Source organism: Pseudorasbora parva, chromosome 15 (genome assembly GCF_024679245.1).
Source record: "Pseudorasbora parva isolate DD20220531a chromosome 15, ASM2467924v1, whole genome shotgun sequence".
NCBI lineage: Eukaryota > Metazoa > Chordata > Actinopteri > Cypriniformes > Gobionidae > Pseudorasbora > Pseudorasbora parva.
In genome coordinates, this window is record NC_090186.1 from 8,198,871 (window position 1) to 8,223,001 (window position 24,131).

The window sequence follows — 24,131 nt, forward strand, 5'->3', positions numbered from 1 at the left end:
CCCAACAATGGGCCTGCATTTATTTGATAAAAACTTACAGTAAAATCTAGCCTAGAAATCTAGACGCACCCTAGCGGCAGCAAATCTAATCTGCCGCGAGTGTCGTCTAGCAACTCTCAATACACTTCTGAGCTGTAAAAACCAAACTCTGGTCGGGCCAATCACATCATATATAAAGTCGGTGGGCGGGGCTTAACATAATGACGGCCGAGTTGCGTTTGCGTGCTTCTAGTAAACACAGAAGCTGGCGAACGGCGTTCTTTCGAATCAGCTTTGACCGCGACTCTGGTAGACTTGGAGTTAAGCTTTTCTCTGAGAAAAGAACAAAGAACGGCACTGAAGTCATTCTTAAGAAGGGAAGATGTGTTCGGAGTTTTGCCGACCGGATACGACGAATATTTAATCTGTCAACTAGCTCCGCTTCACCTCCGTTGCTCTGGTTGGTTGTAGCGCTATCCTATCACGTGCAGAGGGAGTTTAAAAGACAACCGTTTATCCGCCCCTCGGATTGAGCTGCCAATGGTGAGTTTCCAGACCAAACATCTTGATGTGGGTCTGGCTTGTCAGGCTAAGTAAAATCAGTAATATTGCGAACTTTCACACTTTAAAATAACACTAGGTTTTGTAACTGAGCAGCAGTGCTTGAACTGCATACGTGAACATTCCAGGTCAAGGGCCGTCTAAATTTACATTTATGCATTTGGCAGACGCTTTTATCTAAAGTGACTTACATTGCATCCGAGGTACACATTTTACATTATTGTCAGTTCTTGCTTTCCCTGGGATTCGAACCCATGACCTTGGCATTGCTAACGCCACGCGCTACTGGTTGAGCTACAGGAAAGACAACATCAAGTCTAGAAACATCAACTTCCACACTGTAAAAAATTTTTCAGTTTTGAAAAATTTGAATTGATGCAATTTAATTCCCAGAAATTCAATTCGGCCACATGAAAAATGTAGATGTGATCAGTTACTAGAAAATGTTCAATCGAAGACCTGCTTTTTTTTTTACAGTGCAAGGAATGACCAGGCTGGGCGATCAGCAGCTGGTGAACAGGGCTGTGTCTTTGTTGTGCATCTCATAAAGATTCACATTAGACCCATCAGCAGTCAGCCACACCTCACTCACGGAAAGGGCCTTGGGCTGAAAACCATTAAACGGTCTGGTGGGTTGTAATCGTACAATCATGCTGCGATTCCCCCCAGCCCTCCTAGTAGAGAACTATAAAAGCATGCAGGGCAGTGTATTAAATTAAAGTTAGTGTCATTCAGGTTTACATCATGGTTATAGCAGAGAAATAACACAGAAGTGGATTTCTAATTCTCACTGTCATCTTTTATTTTTAGTAATATAACAGAAGTGGATAATGTGTTGTACTCTATTAAAAAGTGAAATTCACTTTAAAATATTAATTTAATATATTTCAAAGAATGTTTTTGGTGCCTGTGTATTTTATACTCCATAACCACTATATTATTAACTGAAATAATGTTATATCAACATAAACACAAACACATAAATAATTAGACAACTCACCAGACTTATACAAATTACAATAAAACAATGCAGTATAGGCTAAGTATTCACTAAGTTACATACATGATAACAGTGTATAAAATCATCCCATTGTACATAACAAAAATAAATATTTAAATAAAATATAGCCCATTGCCATTCATCATACAGGGAATATTGGGAATGTCCTTTTGCTGTTTCACCTTCCTTTTAAAGGGGTCCTATAATGCCCCTTTTTACAAGATGTAAAATAATGTAGTCCCTGAGTGGGGATATGAAGTTTTAGCTCAAAATACCCTACATATAATTTTTTTTATTGTTAAAATAGTCACTTGCTGTTTTTTGTGTCCCTTTAAATGCAAGTGAAGGTCCGTCCTCTCCCGGCCCTATTTCAAGAAGAGGGCAGAGCTTCAAGAGGTTGTGTTAGCAGTTGCAATTACCTCATGCAGACGCACACTGAAAAGGTCAGAAACTCTTCAGTCTTTTATGTTCAAACCGGAGTCGTACAATGATGGAGAGAGACTCGAGAAGAAGTGGCTACATGTTGAATACAACAGCACGTTTCTGAATGGTTAGTGGATGGATGAATGTTTGTAGCTGATGTGGAGTTAACAATATTCAAGTCATTAATTAGCATATTCTTTCATGATAATCTATAAATCGCTCATTTGGGAACTGTTGTAAAATGCACAGAGCCAAAAAAAATATATACTGCATTAAGATATAACAGGTATAGTTAGTTTAAATATGATTATAACTTATGTTGTCATGTTTCTTTTATGACATGCTATTGCATTTGTGTTGCGTACTGTATTGCAAGAAATGTGAAAACACCAAGCGGCAACCTCCCCCAGTTTCTGTTGAAGCCAATATGGAAGTAATGTAAACTGCAATTCCTCTACTGGCCACTAGGGACAGGCTCCAGAAGGGAGCAGAATCTCATTGAGCTCCATGTTAAAATGCCCAACTTTACAGCAGAAAAAAACATGTTTACGAGCGGCTCTTCAGAATCCTATGGCTGACATCACGGACACTACGTCCATTATTTTTACAGTCTGTGGAAAAGACAAATTCTTGAGCAGACTCTTCCTTTTCTCAACTTGGCCTCACTCCCTTTGTTGCGTTTTCCCGGCGACGGGGTTTTTGTATTTTTCAGAGTTTGTGATGTCACTAAGCCTGAATAAGCTTGTTGTTGTCTTACTGTAAAATGTATATTGCTTGCATTTTCACCATTAATTTTAAATATATATATATATATATATATATATATATATATATATATATATATATATATATATATATATATATATATATATATATATATATATATAGAGAGAGAGAGAGAGAGAGAGAGAGAGAGAGAGTTTGATAAGCGTAAAGGGATCGGAAATAGGGAGAGAGTTGTTTAAGAAGTGAGAAATTCACTATCCTTAGCTCAGCCTGAGAGCTGACAGGATGCAGATCACTTATCCAAACACACACACACACACACACACACACACACACACACACACACACACACACGTTGGTCTATGTGGTTTACAGAGACTCCATAGGCGTAATGGTTTTTATACTGTACAAACCATATTTTCTATCCCCCTACACTGCCCCTGCCCCTAAACCTACCCATCACAGGAAACATTCTGCATTTTTACTTTTTCAAAAAAACATCATTTAGTATGTTATAAGGCCATTTGAATTATGAGGACATTTAATATTTCCTCATAAACCACATTTATAGTGTAATACCAGTGTAATACCCATGTAGTTATACAAATTTGTGTCCTCATAAACCACATAAACAGGCTCACACACACACACACAAACACACACACACACACACACACACACACACACACACACACACACACACACACACACACACACACACACACACACACACACACACACACACACACACACACACACACACACAGACACACACACACACACACACACACACACACAAGGGTCCTCCTCGTGGGTGCATGAGAGATAGCTCAGTCCAGCAGAGGTGGAAAGGTCTCTCTCCATCTCCCACAACCACTCTTATCAGTGACCTCTCACACAAGCTATTGCACAAGACTAAAACGTTCCCAAACTCTAAAGTGCATGGTGCAGGGAGAAATACAACACATGGAACGATATGTTAAGTATGTGTCCAACACTCTTCGAGATACAAGGTGTGGCTGGAATGCATGAAATGCCCCGTTCAATGAGGATGCGTTGTTCAGTTTGGACTCTAGATATTGTGGACATTGGCGAAACAAACAGAAATCCAGAAGGGAAAACGCTAAATCCGATTAGATTACCACGTCTTTACTAAAGCCACAACAACGGAATGTTTGCAAAGACAAAGGGCCTTTTAAGAGATTGGATGTTTTTAATAACATTTTACTGCAATCATTGTTATAGGTCAGGGGTTTCCAGACATTTACTGTATTATCAGGGACCACCAAATGCTCTTGCTAAAGACCCCTTTCTAAAATATAAAAGCAGATGTATTTTTTTATGTACACAGACCCAATATATAAATTCCATTTTTGAGCTAGTACATTAAAATCCATGCTCCTGCCGTGGCCTGATTTACTATGGTAAACATACAGTATTGATTCATATTTTGTGTGATCTGGGTGAGGTTTGTTGTTTCATGCAATTTCCATTATTTACGAAAGATTACACAGTAAGAAGAATTTTCTAAAATATGCACTGATGAATCATTCAGGATAAGTTCAAAAGCATATTAAATAAAAGTAATATAGGTCAAGTTTCTTTCACCTGGGAAACAACAGCTTGTCAGATGAGCACAATTTTAGCATTCCTGATGCTAGTATTTTTATGTGCACTAATCGACAGTGTTTCAGATTTCCGAATTTGCTGTTGCGCAATCACCTGTCCACGGTGCTGTGAAATGATGGCTTTGGTTCTGTAGCGAGATCCTGCACTTTGATCTCTCAGACAGGTGTTCTGCCGCACAGATGTGTGTGTGTCTGCTGAAGTAGTTGACTGACAGAAGCACGACGGGTTTCACATAAACATGTAGTGAGTAAAGTAACCTGAGTTTAAACTTACAACATAATATCTGAGTTACTTTTTAAAAAAAGTTCGCTCTTACAAATGTGACCAGGTATTTATTCATATCAAAGATTCAGTATTACTCAATATTAATAAAAAACTTAATAAAAAAAGTGAAATGCAATCTAAGAATATTACTCAAACCTGCATTAAATATTCGTAATAACACAAATATACTTGTTTAAGTATTTAATCCAAGTGGCAACCTCCCGCAGTTTCTCTTGAAGCCAATATGGAAGTAATTTAACTCCAATTCCTCTACTGGCCACTGGGGACAGGCTCCAGAAGGGAGCAAAATCTCATTGAGCCGCATGTTAAAGGTGCCCTAGAATGAGTTGAAACAATAAGTCAAATTGTTCTGATATCTAAATAGAGGGTATGTGGCTTATTTAAGGGAAAAATTGTCCAGATACAGTTTTACAGGTCCATTTACAACCCTATTAATTGTCCCTAGAATGTAATGCTCTGTTTTTGCCTTATGTGGAAGAGTCATGAATATTAATGTTGAGCTCTGCTCTGATTGGCTTATTTCAGCAGCTCACAGCTCACAGCAGTTCAGCGAAGCGGCTTGTGAGTCCTGACAGAACACAGACTGACTGAATGACACTTTAAAGCTACACTGTTTAACTTTTTTCGTTTATTCTTAGCTAAACCACTTAGTTCTTTCAAAAATATATGTGGTCATTAATGTATATTTACTTCCTTCAAGTAATAAAGTATTCGCATAAGTTTATAATATGCTATTGAAAATACATACGGGTGAGGGGTTTGAATGTATTTGAATGCACATTTGCCATTATGTTGAGAATCACTTATTTTTCCGGGGTGTTTTTCATGTATGAGATTTACATAAGAAAGAGTAGGCAATGGTGTTTGAGACTCACAGTATGTGATGTCCATTTCACTTTGGCAAGGTTAATTCAATTTTTCATTCTAGGGCACCTTTAAAATGGCAAACTTTACAGCAGAAAAAAACATATTTACAGCCTGGTACAAATTGTGGTTTTGGTCAATATATCTAATTTTGCCCTTCATGACAACTATGGGGTGAATTTTTTTATAACTCATTTGTTTTTATATTATATAAAGCCTTAATATCTTAATTCTGCATAATTAAGGGCGTGGCCACTTTGAGTGCCAGGTGGCTTGCCATTTATCCGCTGTCTGTTAGTCATTACGTTACCTCAGCTCCGCCCACGTCCCGCCTCTTTGTTTATTTTCTGTTATCCGGGCGTGACGCGTGATGATGCGTTGTCAAGATGGCAACGGCCAGCTCGTCTCTACTTAACGCTTCAAAACTGCACTTCAGAATCCTATGGGTGACATCATGGACACTACGTCCATATTTTTTTACAGTCTATGATTTAATCTCACTTTATCAACCAATGTATTTGCTGCTGACCTTCGATTATCCACTTCAAGCCTTATTAATCATCAAAATAACTTCACATAAAATCACAATTGTGTTTAATTTTTTTAGTCTTTTAATTTAGTCTTTCTTCTCCTGCATCCTCCTCTTCATTCCAGAATGGCAGAACTGAAACTTATTTTTAAACTGCGCCCTCTACTGTACAGGTGTGAATTTGCATTGCTTTCAGCCTGAGTCTTATTTATCTCACTTTTGGTGTAGTCTCGCGTAGTCAGACCTTCAGACTGATGGCTCTATCATAGCTTTTACTGGTCAAGGACCGCCCAAAGACCGTTTGAATGAAGCAGGCATTTTGACTTTCCCCAACCCTGTAAACATGCCTCAATTTACTGAGAAAAATGATATTTATTCTATGTTTATTCTGCTGAGTTCTGTTAATAATTTAAGTAAAGTGAACAATAAGCCAACAGGACTGTCTGAAGAACGAACACGTCAAATTTGCCTCATATAGAAAAAATTACAGGCTATTACTGAACTTATCATAATTTAATAAACCTGAATCAACAAATGCCATCTGGTGTTTGGGAGGCATTTCCCAGTCCCCACGCTGCGGTAACATTTTTAGGTTTGTGAATAGTCAAAGATTTGACCAATAAACCGTACAAATGTGTCATGACTCCTAGAGTCCCAGCCATAAATCATTCAATGTATGATGTTAAACTGTCACTGCTAATACACTGTGATTTATTACAACAACTTTTAGACCTCTCGACCTCAGTTTTTCTGGGATTTGACAAACAGACTTTAGAGACCCAACATGAGACCCAGTGTGACTCTGCTTCATGCTGATGGGGAAACACTTAACTGTTGGAACAACCTCGGGGGGATCTGGTCCATTTAAAGACAGGTAGGTCTTTTCCTTCCCTCTATATTAAATTCCACTAAAGGAGGTAAACACAGCTGCTCACCAGTCTGAGCTGTCAAGTGCATGGCAACACAAGATACGCATCCTCTTTAAATGTGGATCCATGTAACTCCTCACGTGACTATTCAAAGTGTACTAGTGCCCTAAACAGCTGACTTTTGGTAAAGAAGCCACTCCCAAGAAGTTAAAAATGAAGTCCCATCCCTCCTCCTCTCAGTCAGTCCACTCTGAACCATTTCCCTGGAAATATGAGTTTGAACGTCGACCCGTATTGATTTGTAGCAGTGCACAGTGGAACATGCGCTTGCACATTGCACAAACACTCAGAGACCAGCCAGCTACTTTTAGTGTGGATAGATTTAACAATCCTAAAGTATGTGTACTCATATAAAAATATATTTTAAAGTGCCCCTATTATGGTTTTTCAAATATTCCCCGTGTGTAGCTGTCTGTGAATGTAAACGTTCTACAAAGTTGTAAAGTCGAAAGTGCACGATAAATAAAGTTATTGTCTCCCAAAAGAAAGAAGCAACTCTGAGCGGCCTAAACAAGTCATTTGTAATTCGAATCCCACTGTTTTACGGTTCTACATCGCTAGAAAATATATTTGCATAATGCTCGCCTATAATATTAGATTACTATAAAACTATCAAAATAAGTAATAACAGACTTTTTTTAAATATATTTTTGTGATGTATCATTATCAGAAATGTGTACTTGCATTCCATTTCCAGTCATTGTTTACACCACTCTATGCTAAAACTTTTTAATAAGTAGCATATAGGACAATTATACCACCATAGCCAACGAACAAGACATGCTCCCATAATATTCATGCTCCCATATTAATATTCATATTAGTAGTCAATCAGTATGTTGTTGTTTTTTTGATAATTAATTTTAAACATTTATAGCTAATTGAATATTTGGTTACATAGGAGCATACTATGAGCAAAGGTCAGAAAATCTGAGGAGCTAACAAGCTCCATTTTGTCATTTCTTATTGAATTATGCCTCTCTTCTTTCCCTGGCTGTTTCTTAACTACAAGATTACCTTGTTTATTATGGCTTCCCTTCCTGCTGCTCTGACTCTTCCTTCACCATATTAAATTAAGAGGTGAAGTTGTGGGTATTTTCAGCTGGGAGGGAGCTGTTGTTTCTCAAGGGTCACATGACACAACAGGGTGAATCACTGGGTGCTGTAAGAAGATGGTCTTTCTCACATGCATTGTACAAAGCAGATGCTTGAGGCCCTTACATATCATTCACAGTCTGGTGTGTAGGTAATGTGACACTTTGAATAGTTTTTCTCATTTTCTGTGTTCTTTATGGCCAGAAGGATAATGCCTCCCAGACATACAGGCACCCTGAGCTTCTCCGCATCCAGCCTTTGTGCATTCAGGACAGGATAAATCCATGAAGAAGACACGTGGGACTGGGAGCCAGGGGGTTTCCACATATTAAAAGAAGGACACGGAGCAGACAGTGAATGTTTTCAACTTCTTCTTAAAATACAAACATTAAAGGAGAGCTAAAAGAGATTTTATCAGGTTAATGGTCTTTGGTTATTATGATAATAAGTTGAAGAAGTGAATCAGCCAGTTAGAGGATATCACGTTTATTTGATTTATAAATCCCAGATCAGATCAAACATAAGGGCTTGTGGACCTGCTTTCTCTTAAAGCATAAAAACCTTGCGTGTGGAGATGGTAAAGTAAAATTTATGATACTTTTGCATGATTTAGTGATCAATTATATAAACAAATTATATTATATACAAAAGTATCATAAATTCTTTGGTTATATATTCATTGTATACAGTGGGTATGTACGGAGAGTATTCAGACCCCCTTAAATTTTTCACTCTGTTATATTGCAGCCATTTGCTAAGATCATTTAAATTCATTTTTTTCTCATTAATGTACACAAAGCACCCCATATTGACAGAAAAACACAAAATTGTTGACGTTTTTGCTGATTTATTAAAAAATAAAAACTGAAATATCACATGGTCCTAAGTATTCAGACCCTTTGCTCAGTATTTAGTAGAAGCACCCTTTTGATCTCATACAGCCATGAGTCTTTTTGGAAAAGATGCAACAAGTTTTTAACACCTGGATTTAGAGATCCTCTGCCATTCCTCCTTGCAGATCGTCTCCAGTTGTTTCAGGGTGGATAGTAAACGTTGATGGACAGCCATTTTCAGGTCTCTCCAGAGATGCTCAATTGGGTTTAAGTCAGGACTCTGGCTGGGCCATTCAAGAACAGTCACAGAGTTGTTGTGAAGCCACTCCTTCATTATTTTAGCTATTTGCTTAGGGTCATTGTCTTGTTGGAAGGCGAACCTTCGGCCCGGTCTGAGGTCTTGAGCACTGTGGAGAAGGTTTTCATCCAGGATACCGCTGTACTTGGCCCCATTCATCTTTCCCTCGATTGCGACCAGTCGTCCTGTCCCTGCAGCTGTAAAACACCCCCACAGCATGATGCTGCCACCACCATAATTCACTGTTGGGACTGAATTGGACAGGTGACATTTTTCTCCTCATATACCACTTAGAATTAAGGCCAAAAAGTTATTTCTTGGTCTCATCAGACCAGAGAATCTTATTTCTCACCATCTTGGAGTCTTCAGGTGTTTTTTTTAGCAAACATGTATGTTTTGCGCTGTGGAGAGGCTTCCATTGGGCCTTACCGATTGTATAATTATGCTGATTTTACCATATCAATCCGAGCGCGAGTCTGATGATAAAACATTGGTAGTACTAGTTATTCAACCCGAACCTCCAGGACGCAAGGACGACTGAAGCAGGACGTTTCTCAGTGATACGCTACTCATTTTGAGTTTATGAGACATTATGAGATGTTGCAACTGTAATTCCTCATCAGCCAGCTACTTTTGCATTAACAAGTGTATGTCCATCAACAGACCCATGTGTATATTTCTGATTTATTGCGGTGCATTTACAGGAACTGTATCAATAACAGCACAGATGCTAGCCGAGCACTAACATGAATGACTGATGTAACATTAAAGTTTGCAAAACAAATCTTGCTCTATCATTTATCTAAACTCAAGGTAGTAAGAGCGACAGACAATTTTCATTGATGGATACAGTTTTAGGGGATAGTGGCACACAGCTGCTTAGCAGAGGTATTACAGCAAGACAGTAATAATGTGAGTTAGCCGGAGACATACACAATTTAAAACATAAAACTACATATGTTGAACATCTGATAGAATATATATATATATATATATATATATCAATATTTAATATTTTTTACAGATTGTGATTCTAAGGAGCAGCTGGTCCAAATAAACTGGGTTCTGACCAATCTTTCAAGAGCTAGCGTTAAGCGAATCCTGCGTTGCAGAGATTTGAGAAGCAGTCGTCAGTAAAATTACGTGTTTTGTCAAGTTTTTTGCAGGTGGACAACATACAATGGCAGCGAATGGTTGTTTGGGTTTTTGAAGTCCAAAAAAGTGCATTTATCCTTAATAAAAGTGCTCCACACTAGCCTGACAAGTAAGACCCACATCAAGATGTTTGGTCTGGAAACTCACCATTGACAGCTCAATCCGAGGGGCGGATAAACGGCTGTCTTTCAAACTCCCTCTGCACGCGATAGGATAGCGCTACAACCAACCAGAGCAATGTGAAGCGGAGCTAGTTGACAGATTAAACATTCGCCGTATCCGGTCGTCAAAACTCAGAACGTAGCCCTATCTTTCCTTTTTAAGAATGACTTCAGTGCCGTTCTTTGTTCTTTTCTCAGAGAAAAAAAGGCCTTCTGAAGCAAATCGATGGGTTTAAGTAAGAAAAATATTCTTATTTAAAACTTTACAAACTGTAATCTCTAACTTCCACTGAGTGTCGTACGCACGTTCACAAGAGACTGGCATTCCAGCATATGACGTAGGACACTCCGGTGAAAATATGCTAATTCTCGCATCAAACCCATTGCTTCTCTTAGCAGTGTGGATTACTTTTATGATGGATAGATGCACTTTTATGGACTTCAAAACAAAAAACATTCACAATTATATATAAAATTATATTTAATGCTTGGAAGAGCCAGGATATTTAACTCTGATTGTATTTGTCTGAAAGAAGAATGTCATAGGATGACTTGAGGGTGAGTTAGCCTAAATCATGGGCTGATGTTCATTTTTGGATGAACTGTCCCTTTAAGTGCATTAGTCGGCACTTTAGTTGCTAAGAAATTAGTCCTTCTGCTGCACACAAGAGCAACAAAAAAATGACAAATATCTTGGATCTTCTGAACAATGTCTTGAGGTGTTGTGACCGTAGAACCGAAATAATTGACTTGAATTGAATTAGGCTATTAGGAAAAATAATGCACGCACCCGAAGTGACCACTCCGCAACCGCATTATTTTTCTAACGGGCCGTCGTCAATTATTCCTTACTCAATATTGTTATATAACATTAACTTTTAAAATAATAATAACAAATAATTAGTTTTTTTTAAATGATTTAGTTATTTGTGTTATTACGATTAGACCATTATATTAATACATTAGTTTTAGATTTTCAATTGTTCCTTATGAATATATAATCATTTTACACTCCAACCAAACTCACTGACTCGTACCTGATCTCACCCATAGCCTACTACATCTCCCGTTAGACATCAGTACATCTACCTTGTGTGATCATGCGCTCTCGCTCGCTCTCGAGTGGAAAAAAATGATGACGTCAACTCGCTACAGGGTCTGTGCAATGCCGAGATCAAGCACATTCATATCATGTCCAGTCTACTCAAACAAAACAGTGGAGTTTGACTGAATAATGAGACCACATACGAGGTAAGAACAGACTTTGTGGATGAATGTGTAAATTGCGCATAGCCTATATGCGCGTGATTATGGATTGTGGAGTGACACGAGAAGCGAATTATCACCGCTGTCTGATCAGTGTATCGAAGGTGATTGATGATGATACGGTAAACTGTTCATTCAAAAGCCACAGTGTCATACAAGACACGGAGCTGCTAGAAAAATCAATGGATGATCGCACAGATCACATGCGCAACTAATGTGAAACAAAGAGTTGCTCACACTTTCGCATGTGCGTTTATTTTAATATTTTCGTTTGCGTTGCTAAGCTTCGAGGTTTTAAAACGAACGATTTGCATCGTATTTGCATGAGATGTCATGTCACTCGTGCTAGTCCAGAGCACAGCCTGCGCGCGGGCGCGAGCATGTAACCGGCTTCCCAACAGTAAAATGTTTCACCACAAGTGCTTCTCAGCTTCTTTAAAGACATACCGTCTAGCTATAGACTTGCTTTCCCAGATTTTTTTTCCTGATAAAATATTTTAGGCATAACATTTTTTGAAAAGCTTTATTTTTTGTTCTCCAGCATTATTTACATCAGATTGTAATGAATAACGTAAAATGATAACATATCTGAAGTAATTTTAAAGGCATTGTTCACCCCAAAATGAAAATTCAGTCATTAATTACTCACCCTCATGTCATTCCAACCCCGTCAGACCTTCTTTCATCTTTATAACACAAATGAAGATATTTTTGATGAACTCTGAGAGTTCTCTGACCCATCGACAGCAATTTAATGAACACTTTCAAGGTCCAGAAAGGTAGTAAAGCCATCTGTAAAATAGTCCAGTGCTTCAACCTTAATTTTATGAAGCAACAAGAATTCATTTGGTGCACAAAAACAAACTAAAATAACGACTTTATTCAACAATTTCATTCTAGCCTGTGTCAGTCTCCTGCGCAGTTTTAAAAGTGAAGTGCTTTTGAGATCAACTGAACACCACGACGCATGTGTGTGATGATGACACAGAACAGGCACTGTATTTAAAACGTAATCTGTGTAGGGTGAAGTTCTTTCCCTTCAAGTCATCATTAGGGTCCCTACTGGGCCCAGGGCAGCTGAGTTGGAACTGAAATTGAATTCTGTTCTGAATCGATATTTGTGTTTAGCTGTTTTGGAATATTTTTATTATTGTTTTAGCCTCAGTCTGTCTTTGTGTTTCTATAATAAGTATGTCCATTAAATTTATTCTTATTCTCTCATCGTTTACATGCTGTCCCAGATTACTAGCAAAGATTTCAGAAAAAGAACCCATCTCTGTGGGCCATATAATGCGTAACAAAAGTTGATGTTTCAAAAAGCAATCCCACCAATAACCCATATGACTCCAAGGGATCAATCAATGTCTTTTCTGAAGAGAAACAAGATTAAGAGAAATTCTCGTCTGGCCAACTGTCGTATGCTTGTGATCCAAGCACATTATAGAACTTAATAAAAATCATATACATCTGGGGAAACATGAGGAAAACAATTTTCCTTTTTATAACTATATAGACCATATAGAAACACAAAGATTACAAAAAAACAGTTTTGGGATATTTTTGTTGTTGTTTTCAGATTTTTCATTTTTGAGGGGGACTAGAAATCTAATCTAATCTTCTAATCCCATGGCACCTGGTTGATAATGCTGATGATGGATGATGTGGAAATGAGACTGCTGTCTGTGGTTTGGTCCCTGTCTTTCCCTAATCAAGCATTCAACTGCGAACTAGACCCAAAAGTCTTTCTTATTTGTCCATCAGCTGACAGCCACGTACTGATATCCTCAGTTCTCTTGAGTTCGAAAGGCCATGTCACTCCACATTTTCATCAGTCTCAGCCGGTTCTCTATTACTAGGGCAATATATCCTTTGGACACCGCAGGGGCATCATGAGTGATGGATTTCCACACTTGACTCGACTTGTATTCCTCTCAGACCGAGCAAATTCCGCCCTCATATTGGGGTCCTGCTTTGACTCTTAAAGGGGTCACTGCATTGTTTTATTGTTTTTATAATGCTTCCTGGGGTACACTTCTAATTATTATTTTAGTATGATTTTTACATCAAAAATGGTCATAATTTATCAATAAAAGGCCACCCTAATTTTAGCCATTGATTTGAACAGAGACTTCAGTGTAAACGCCCTCTGCTGTGATTGGCTTACATCTTTGAATATGAAATAGCCACGTATTACATGTGTAACTCTCTTGAAAACTTTTAGCACGTTTTATCATTATCGCTCTCAAGGTTAATTTATTTTGAAAAGTGTTGATTATAGCATTATATTTAGATTGTGGCATGAAAAGTTGCAATGATTAGTATTGTAGCCGATCACAGACATGTTGAGCGCATGATACGATGCATTGATTATTATGGGAGTTTTGGCACTAGTCCAGAACTCAGTCACTGAACTCGTGGTGTTTGATTGACAGCTCCAGCCATTGCAAAAGGAGCATTCTTTGAACATCTGACTGTACATGAATCATTACAAAATGGGAAATCACTGATCACAGATCAGACATTAGAATTAACACGGTTACTTGCATGATTTGTGGCATTACTGTCAAGTTCATATCGTAAAAGTCTGTTTGCAAAGCCCAGAATTTGCGACTGATTTATAAGAATCCACAGTGAAATGTAAAGCATACAAATGAATAAAGCTCAACTGAGACATTCACATTGTTGAAAATAATTAAGCACATTCCTAGCATTAGGATGCTTCGGAGGGTAACGTTATTTCACTGTAAAAAATAAAAACGGAAAATGTACTGGTCATTTTTGCCAGTACATTATCCAGTAATTTTATGGAAATTTCCGTTAACCCTAAAAACACAAAATAATTCAATGTGTAATTCAAAATACAGGTAAAACACCTGTAAAAAAACCAATACGGAAAATTCCTTCATATTTATACAGGACATTGTGCCCTATTTTTACAGACTTTTTTTTTACAGTGTTGTAGTCCATCCAGTATTGGTGTTCTTTCACTAACGCATCAGTGGGCGTGGCCAAAGTTGCAATAATAATATATGCTTTTATTTTCTTCTGCAGGCAGAGGCAGTCTTTCACTTGTCTATAGCCCCTTTCTCACTGCACGTCGGACCCGCAATATTCCCGGAACATTGCCGGGTCGCCTTCTGTGTGAAAGCAACCACGTCCCGCGATTGATTACCAAATTCGACCCGGGTCGGAGACCTAGTCATATTGCGGTATTCGACCCGGGACGAGCGCTGTGTGAACAAAAGCCGAAACTAATGCCCCAATGTGTACGTAGTTATCGTGCGACTCCTAGAGCTAGTGTTTTCAATAATACAACCCTGCTGTGCCAGAAGAGCTAGTCGGTGTTTTAAACACAGAGAGTGTTCGTATACAAAAGAAACTAAAATTAAGCAAGCAGAAATGTGTGCAAACTGGACACAAGTCGAGACCACGGAGCTCCTTACTATCTGCGCTGAAGCTGAGATCGCTCGCCGTTATACGTCACATCAGGATGTCACGAGTCAACTCGACCCGGGACCGTTAAGCGCTGTGTGTGAAAGCGCACATATTACGGTATTTCGCTGGCAGTGTGAATGGACCAAATCTAGCGGCCCGGGAACAAATACCGGGTCGCATTATCCGTGTATTTGCCGGAATCGCAGTGTGAAAGGGGCTAAAGAAAGGCACATTCCACAATGAGTCGTTCGCTGAGCTTGGATACAATAAAAGATGTTTTTGGATTAACATGAAAGTTTTTAATTCTGAAACTTATAGGATATTATTATAGTATGATGACCACTTATATATGTAAAATTTGATTTCTCAGTTCATGCCCTTTTAAATATAAGGCATTGTGATCAACTTCAGCAATGTTTTTCATGATCTTATTTCTTTCGTGGAACATAAAATAAGATTTTGCAAATGGCTTGGTGTTTTTTTGTATCCCCATATAATAGAAGTCAACGGTTTACCAACATTCTTCAAAATATTGTTGTTATGTTCCACAGACAAAGGAAAGTCATACAGGTTTGGAATGACCCAAGGGTGGTTACATTATGATAGAGTACGTTAATATCTGTGTGAACTATCCCTTTAAACAACGTAAAATGTATCAGATTGTAGATGGTTAGGTTTTGTCAGTAAAGCTTGAATGTATTTGTGTGATTAAGAATAGGAGTTCCATCACTGGGAATGAATGAACACAATTCTGGTTAAATAGAGTCTAGTAATAAAGCCCCCTTTTATTAAGTCTGAGCTGTCAGTGAGCATTCAGTAGTTGTCTACTGTTTTAAGAGAATAAGTGCCTTCCAGTGCTTCAGTTCATTTGTAATTTATCACTGACAGTGTGTACATTTGTTTACATGTATGGCTCTTGAGTCCAGACAGGTTTACAGGACAGCTCCCCATGATGTGTACCCTTATTAACCACATGAGTGAAAGGTTTGACTTTCTTTTTGTGCTATTGTGTGTAGGATTTCTTTATGTAGTCATGGTCAGGCTGAAACATGGCACAGACATTGAGGGATAGTAAACAAGACGTTTGTTAAGCCGTGCTCTGTACTTATGTTTATGGAGGTATTCGTGGGTGGGTGTGTGTGGCATGTGTTCCCTTTTGTCTGACTGTGCCATCAACAAACCGCCTATTTTGCAGAGCCACGTGCCTGGATGCAGGTGAAGGGTGTATGTGTGTGTGTGTGTATGTGGTGGGGTATGTGGTTTATTAATGAGGCGCAGGGTTACTCCAGCCAGCCAATCCGATGACTGCGACTGCGGCTTCTGCTGCCTCCACAACTCATGTTTGTTAATGAGGAGAAAGCTGAGACACCGCTGGGAGTCGTAATTGTTTCCGCTGGTAAAAGGGTGGTCCCGGGACAGCTGGGGTTACCCCACACCAGCACTGACTGCACATCACACTAGACTGCTCTGATGCACAATACAGATCAGTGTTGCCATTTATAAACACTCTACCACTCAAAAGTTCGGAGTTGGTACGATTTTATAATGTTTTTGAAAGAAGTCACTTTGCTAAAACAAAGCTGTATAACTCTTTTCTATTTTCATATAAAATCTGATTAATTCCTGTGATGGCAAAGGAATAATATGCTGATTTGGAACAGAATAAATGTTTCTTAATATTATTAATGTTGAAAACAGTTGTGCTGATTCATATTTAAACCAGGATACTTATTTTTCCGGATTATTTGATAAAATGAAGTTCAAAAGAAAAGCATTTATGTAAAAAATAGAAATCTTGTGCAACATTATTTCACAACATTAACGTCTTTTAATTTTATTAAATAACATTAATGTCACTTTTGATTCATTTAAAGGGGTCATGAACTGCATTGTTTTATAATCGTTCCTGTGGTGCATTTATAATGTTAGTATGATTCTTACACCCAAAATTTGTCCTAATTTAGAATGAATAGGCATTTTTCCTACCCTGATTTGAACGCTCTGTTTGAAGGGGCGTGTCCGCTGTGAGACTTCAGTGTAAACGCCCACTGCTGTGATTGGCTGACATTTTAATAGCATATGAAATAGCTAAGTATTACATGTGTAACTCTCTCGAAAACGTTTACCATGTTTTTACCATTACAGCTCTCAAGTTTAACTAGTTGTGAAAAGTTTTGATTATAGATTTATATTTAGATCAATGGCATTCTGTAGATCATGGCATGTAAGGTCGCAGTGATGAGCATTGTAGCCGATCACAGACATGTTGAGTGCATGAATGCAGTGATCTAGCCTGACAAGCCAGACCCACATCAAGATGTTTGGTCTGGAAACTCACCATTGACAGCTCAATCCGAGGGGCGGATAAACGGTTGTCTTTCAAACTCCTTTTGCACGCGATAGGATAGCGCTACAACCAACCAGAGCAACGGAGGTGAAGCGGAGCTAGTTGACAGATTAAATTTTCGCCGTATCTGGTCGGCAAAACTCCGAACACATCTTCCCTTCTTAAGAATGACTTCAGTGCCGTTCTTTGTTCTTTTCTCAGAGAAAAGCTCAACTCCAAGTCTTCCAGAGTCGCGGTCAAAGCTGATTCGAAAGACCGCCGTTCGCCAGTTTCTGTGTTTACTAGAAGCACGCAAACGCAACTCGGCCGTCATTATGTTAAGCCCCGCCCACCGACTCTATAGACGATGTGATTGGCCTGATGACCAGAGTTTGGCTTTTACAGCTCAGACGTGTACTGAGAGTTGCTAGATGACACTCGTGGCAGAATAGATTTACTGCTGCTAGGGTGCGTCTAGATCTCTAGGCTAGCAGTGATCTAGACTCATTATTAAAACTTGATTTATGCACTAAAAAAAGTGCTGTCATAGCTAAAAGTGCAATCACAATGGAAATAAGAGATTTGTTGATTATTACAGGAGTTTTGGCGTGAGTCCAGAACTTAGTCGCTGATAAACTCGCACTGTTTGATTGACAGCTCCAGCGATTGCAAATGGAGCATTCTTTGATCGCTTTTTATATAATTACAGTTTATATAACAGATTATTTTTATTCTACTTAGAAAAACAATGTGAAGATTTAAACTCTCCTTGTGTAAATCTAACTGATCACAGATCAGACATTAGAATTAACACAGTTACTTGCATATTGTGTCATTACTGCCGAGTCCATATCGTAAAAGTCTGTTTGCAAAGGCTACGCTGAAATTGCGACTGATTTACTAAAGAATCCACAGTGACACAAATAAATAATGCTCAACTGAGACATTCACATTGTTGAAAATAAATAAGCACATTCCTAGCATTAGGATCTTTGGAAGGTAACGTTATTTGAAGTCCATCCTGTGTTGATCTTCTCTCCTCGACATCTCACTAGCATACCAGCGGGCCAAAGTAACACACCAAAGTTGCGAGGATGAAGTAGGCATGATTTTCTTCTGCAGAGGCGGTCTTTCACAGATAGGCGCATTCCACATTGAGTGGGGAAAAAGCTGATTTTGTACTAACAAGGACGTTTTCAGTTCTGAATAATACAGGATATTCTTATAGTATGATGATGACCTTTTATATGTCAAAAGCTCAAGGGAAATTTGATTTCTCAGTTCATGATCCCTTTAATGCATCCTTGCTGAATAAAAGTGTTTATTTACATCAACAAAAAAAGTTTGAACTGTAGTGTACAACACCTGTTAATAAATGTTGTGCTGTTTGTTAAAGGGTTACTTCAGCGATTAGCATATGGCTTTGTATCAGTAGAAACCCTGGAGTATATTCAAATGATCGTGCTCCCCCCTCTTATATCAACGAGAGAAACGACAGAGACAAGCAGCAGATAAGCATACAAATGGAAATTATCGTGGCCGGAAAAATTATCAAGCTCAGCCCGCGAATGTGGTCGCGATTACCTCAGCTCTCATCACTAGAGCTCATCAGCTCATTTATGACGTTAAATGTAATCTGACTCCTAATCTGTGTTAGTGCTGTGAGACTCACGCGGCAACTCGACCGTTATATTGAACACACGCGTTCAGTATTTACTTGTACTTTCTGAACTCAGTCACTGTAATCCAGTAGCGGTGGCTTTGGGAATGGCCTCACAGGGCAGCGAAGCATTCTGGGAATTGTAGTCTTTCATCCCCATGAGACAAAAAATAAATTTTCTGTCTTTTCTCAGTCTAGAAGGCACCAAATTCAAAAATAATTTCACATTTCTACTACATTAATGACCCAGTTTAAATACAGATTCAGCGTCCCAGCGCTGAAGTACCCCTTTAAGTTTTTATATAATGTCCATATTGGAAAATCTCCATTATATATTCTTCCAACTGCTGCCGTCTTGTTGTAAACTGCATCTGAGGCTGATCTAAACATAGTCTGCTCTGCAGTCTACATTTCTGGCTTCCCTCCCAGTGCTTCTTCCTCAAAGTTTGGTCATAAGCTTTGAAGTTTTTCTTGCATCAAAACCAGTATGCTTTAAACTTTCAGCACTTTAAGTCTCCTTCCCCATCCTTCTGTTCTCTGTCTTTTGGCATAAAACCATCGCAACAGTCCAAGTTCTGGAACTTAAATTCTGCTCTTCAGAAGATGCTTTTCACCAAAAGATCTGTGAAATACTAAAGTCATTTAGCTACCATTGTGACAAATAAAACCTTCAAATTTGGCTCACGTTTAGTGCTTAACCTCCGCATTCATTGGATATGTATTGCACACAACTTGAGTCTCTGGTGAGCACTTTGTTAATGGGGCATGCGAGAGATCGCAGCATGGCAATGTTCTGAGCCTTTCGTCTCCGGCCAGACCTTGTGAGATATAGGACCCCACTCAACTTGGCCATAACAATGGGCCTGTGTGACCGTTTGAATGTCCTATTCTCTGAGTGGTGTGGTTCACTTGGATCAGACAATGGCTTCACTTTGCATCATTTATTTTCCAGAGGCCCTGCATGTCACTAGGCCCCTCCTGTTGGCTCCGTTCTGAACCAATTGTGCTGCATCCACACACCTTCAGCAATTTTGGATCTGAGATTTGTTTGTTCTGTTGTCAGCTACGCTTAAATGGATATGACTTGCGTTCGCTTGTAATATGAGCTCTTATTGTCTTTTTGCAACTCTGTCAGGTATAATCCTGTTTCGGTTTGTATCCTCAAGCTGTCCTTCATCTGGGTTCAAAGAAGATTATGAGAATAGGTTGACTGTAATTACTTCTGATCTCTTCCGTCCTTCACTTTCATTCCCCTTGTTTTTCTTTTGTGCTCGTCTCTGCTTCCGCCCTAAACCCTACTTTGCACACATTAGACTTTACATGCTCTTCATGGTTGGTTAGTGTAGGATTAAACTTGCCTGATAGATCTCTTACGCTCTTCTGTAGGATCCATATAAAGGATCCAAACTAATTTCACTAAAGCCTCATGCACAATCACTTGCCCTAGTTATTTTGTAGAATGTTTCAGTTTTTGTCAATACAAGAAAAGTCAATAGGATCCAAAACAACACTGAACACCGTTGACTTTCATTGTATAGGCCTGTCACGATAACAAATTTTGCTGGACGATAAATTGGCCATGAAATTATTGCGATAAACGATAATATTGTAATTCTGAGACCCTTTTCTAGCCTGACAAGCCAGACCCACATCAAGATGTTTGGTCTGGAAACTCACCATTGGCAGCTCAATCCGAGGGGCGGATAAACGGTTGTCTTTCAAACTCCCTCTGCACGCGATAGGATAGCGCTACAACCAACCAGATCAACGGAGGTGAAGCAGAGCTTGTTGACAGATTAAACTTTCGCCGTGTCCAGTTGGCAAAACTCTGAACACATCTTCCCTTTTTAAGAATGACTTCAGTGCCGTTCTTTGTTCTTTTCTCAGAGAAAAGCTTAACTCCAAGTCTTCCAGAGTCGCGGTCAAAGCTGATTCGAAAGACCGCCGTTCGTCAGTTTCTGTGTTTACTAGAAGCACACAAACGCAACTCGGCCGTCATTATGTTAAGCCCCGCCCACCGACTCTACACGATGTGATTGGTCCGACCAGAGTTTGGCGTTTACAGCTCAGAAGGGTATTGAGAGCTGCTAGACGACACTCGTGGCAGATTAGATTTGCTGCCGCTAGGGTGCGTCTAGATTTCTCTGCTAACCACTTTCATTTATAATAATGATAATGGCATAATAATGCAGGTACACCTTTTCAAAGATCCATAAACTTTTATTTCTACAGACTATTTAACAATGAAAACAGAAAACATTTTAAATATCCAATAAATTAACAAAACAACCAAAAACAATAAAGAAAATGGATGGAAACTGCAACAGATGAGGTGCATGTTAGGGGTGACACGGTTCACAAAACCCACGGTTTAGTTCTGTATGGTTCTTGTTTTTGTTTTTTTGTTTTAATCGTTAACACTCCAGAAATGTACTTCAGCATATGATATATAACTTAATTATCAACAATTTAGGATACAGCATAAAAATAAAAAAAAATAATATCTTGAAGATCAAAAAGATATATTATATCTTGTAATCATGCATAAACTGAGCTTGACTTGACCATCTCTGAGGAAAGCTAGGTGAGATTTTCATACAGCAAGAGAGAAGACATTGATGACATGCTTTTCATTTATTTGGCAAAAAAAGGAGAATGTGTATTGCTATCTCTACAGGAACTTATGGGCCTTTTTTAGCACGCAAAGGTTGAACTGAAGAATTAACTTGCATTTATCAAACTGCCAACTTCAGTGTAGCTTTAACCACTTACAGGGTCGGGAATGACATCGTCATGTATATACTTTACATTTTAAATGTCTGTGGAGGAGATATGATGTCATATGTGGTACCATTTGAAAGCTTAGAGTCTCTACTTTCTGGAGATATGCATCACTTTGGCATTTGTTTTACAAAAAGTAATGTATTTACACATTAAATTACTCTGATGTCATTTCCGCCTGGATTTGGCCGACCGATACACACATACAGTGGTTTAAGTTCAAAATGTGAGTGTCATTTTACAGAAAACCCTTTAAAGTTACATAAACCACTGTTAAAAGTGATAAACAAGTAAGTAAATGTTGTGTAAGCTGTTATAACCCCCCAAAAAATTAGGCGCTTTTTGATTTTTTTTATATAAATTAATTTTTGAAAGTGTGTAACTCAGGCCCTGTGTGCTCTAGGACCCTGCAGACACTTTGGGCTGCTTCCAGCATGTATAATTAATTTAATGACACTGGAATATTGCATTTATATCACTGTATATGGTGGTGGGAGGGGGTGGTGGAATGGGGTAGCAGGGTCGGGGAAGGGGGAAAAAAGGGGGGTCATCCCTTCAGACCCATTTGAGTAAATCTGGCATACAACATGACACAGACAAAATACTTTTTTCCACTATTTTCTGTCATTTAGTGGAAACAGCCCAAACTGTCTGCAGGTTCGTAGAGCACACAGGGCCTGAGTTACACACTTTCAAAAATGAATTTATGGGGAAAAAAATCAAAAAGCGCCTACTCTTTGGGGGGGTTATTACAGCCTAGACAACATTTACTTACATGTTTATGACTTTTAGCAGTGTTTTATGTAACTTCAAAGGGTTTCCTGTAAAAAGACACCAACATTTTGAACCTAGACCACAGTATGTGTGAATGGGAAGCTTTTCAATTTGGGAAGGCCAAATCCAGGCGGAAATCCCAAAAAATGGCCCCTTGTTTATACTCGGCGCCAAATGACGTCAACGCGGAGTGCGCAAGAACCCATTTCGCTTGGCGCTGTGCACGTTAAATGTCCTGTTCTTTGGGTGTTTTCGAAGCTTTGATTATGTTTACATTGTGCAATATAACATGAGTTCATGTTTCGCGTGTAAAAAACAGTATTTTTCACACAATTTACTTATCTGTACAGCGCTGTTTCCTCTGTCCTAAAAACGGCCTGATGATTTCCTTGTGCTATGAAGTCCCTCCTTCAGAAACACGTAACGAGTTCTGATTGGGCCAGCGCTTCCCGTGCTGGGATTGGACAGCAGCTTAGCACACTTTGCCGGAAAGGTCCCGCCTCTTACCATAACGGGGAGATGCAAGCGCTGAATGCACGCTCTTCTCCGCGTGGGACAGCAACAAGACCGCGCCCCCTATTTTGCGTGTTCTTGTGGGCGGAGGGTTCGTCAACAAACGGTTTTAGTTACGTCATTAAAGCAGGAAGTGCAGCGGTGTAGTCCAAACTGGCCGTTCGCTGTAGGCTTTGAAAGGGAACTTCTGTTAAATAAAATATCTCGCTTGGCATTGAACTTTGAGCTTTATAATTTTACAGGTATTATTTATGCTCTAACAGCAACATTACACACTAACTAAAGTTTGAAAGATGGAATCTCGAAGAACGGGACCTTTAAATTTTGTAACTTTGCGTGCGGCTGCGCAACCGAAGAAGCACGAGTTCAGGGAGAATCTGGCCGAGCATGACGTCTCACCACACCAGCACCCAGTCTGCGCTTCGAGTATAAACGGTACAAACACCTCCCCAAATGAGGCGCGTGTGTGCACGCAGTCAACGAGAGAAACGACAGAGACAAGCAAAGCAGATAAGCATACAAATGGAAATTATCGTGGCCGGAAAAATGATCAAGCTCATTTTTTTTTATTGTGCAATTAATTGACTATCGCAACAGGCCTAATTGTATAGTTTAATTTAATTTGGAACTATTTTAGAATTTTCATGTTTGGGTGAACAATCCCTTCAAGAGAAGCTTTTAGCATACTTGCACTCTAGCTGAGAGATGTTGCTGAGGTAAAATCAGTGACCTTTCCTCTGGGCCTCGGAGCCATGAGGTCTTTCTCCTCTTGGAGGGCCCCTTGACCTTCTTTATTCCCCCAGGGTCAAGGAACAGGTCATCTTCAGGGTGTTTTTGAATAGTTGTAGTTTTCTTAATTCATTGAGGGTTGCTGGTGCATTCCACAACTTTGCTCCCTGGATATTGAGA

At 39.1% G+C, this 24,131-nt stretch overlaps 1 protein-coding gene and 1 long non-coding RNA gene across 3 annotated transcripts in view; both read left to right on the plus strand.

Annotated features, from left to right (window-relative positions):
• The first annotated feature begins 1,969 nt into the window (after positions 1-1,969).
• Positions 1,970-6,855, plus strand: LOC137041804 (uncharacterized). The gene is made up of 3 exons (XR_010898156.1): positions 1,970-2,090; positions 4,376-4,561; positions 6,727-6,855. It is a non-coding gene; the product is annotated as an uncharacterized lncRNA (long non-coding RNA).
• Positions 6,856-11,568: 4,713 nt separating this feature from the next.
• The window catches only part of daam1b (dishevelled associated activator of morphogenesis 1b), a 108,793-nt gene continuing 96,230 nt past the window's right edge, over positions 11,569-24,131 (plus strand). For both annotated transcript variants that reach the window (XM_067416995.1, XM_067416998.1), the window contains exon 1: positions 11,569-11,718. The gene's annotated coding sequence lies outside the window, so the exon portion shown is untranslated. The remainder of the gene's footprint in view (positions 11,719-24,131) is intronic.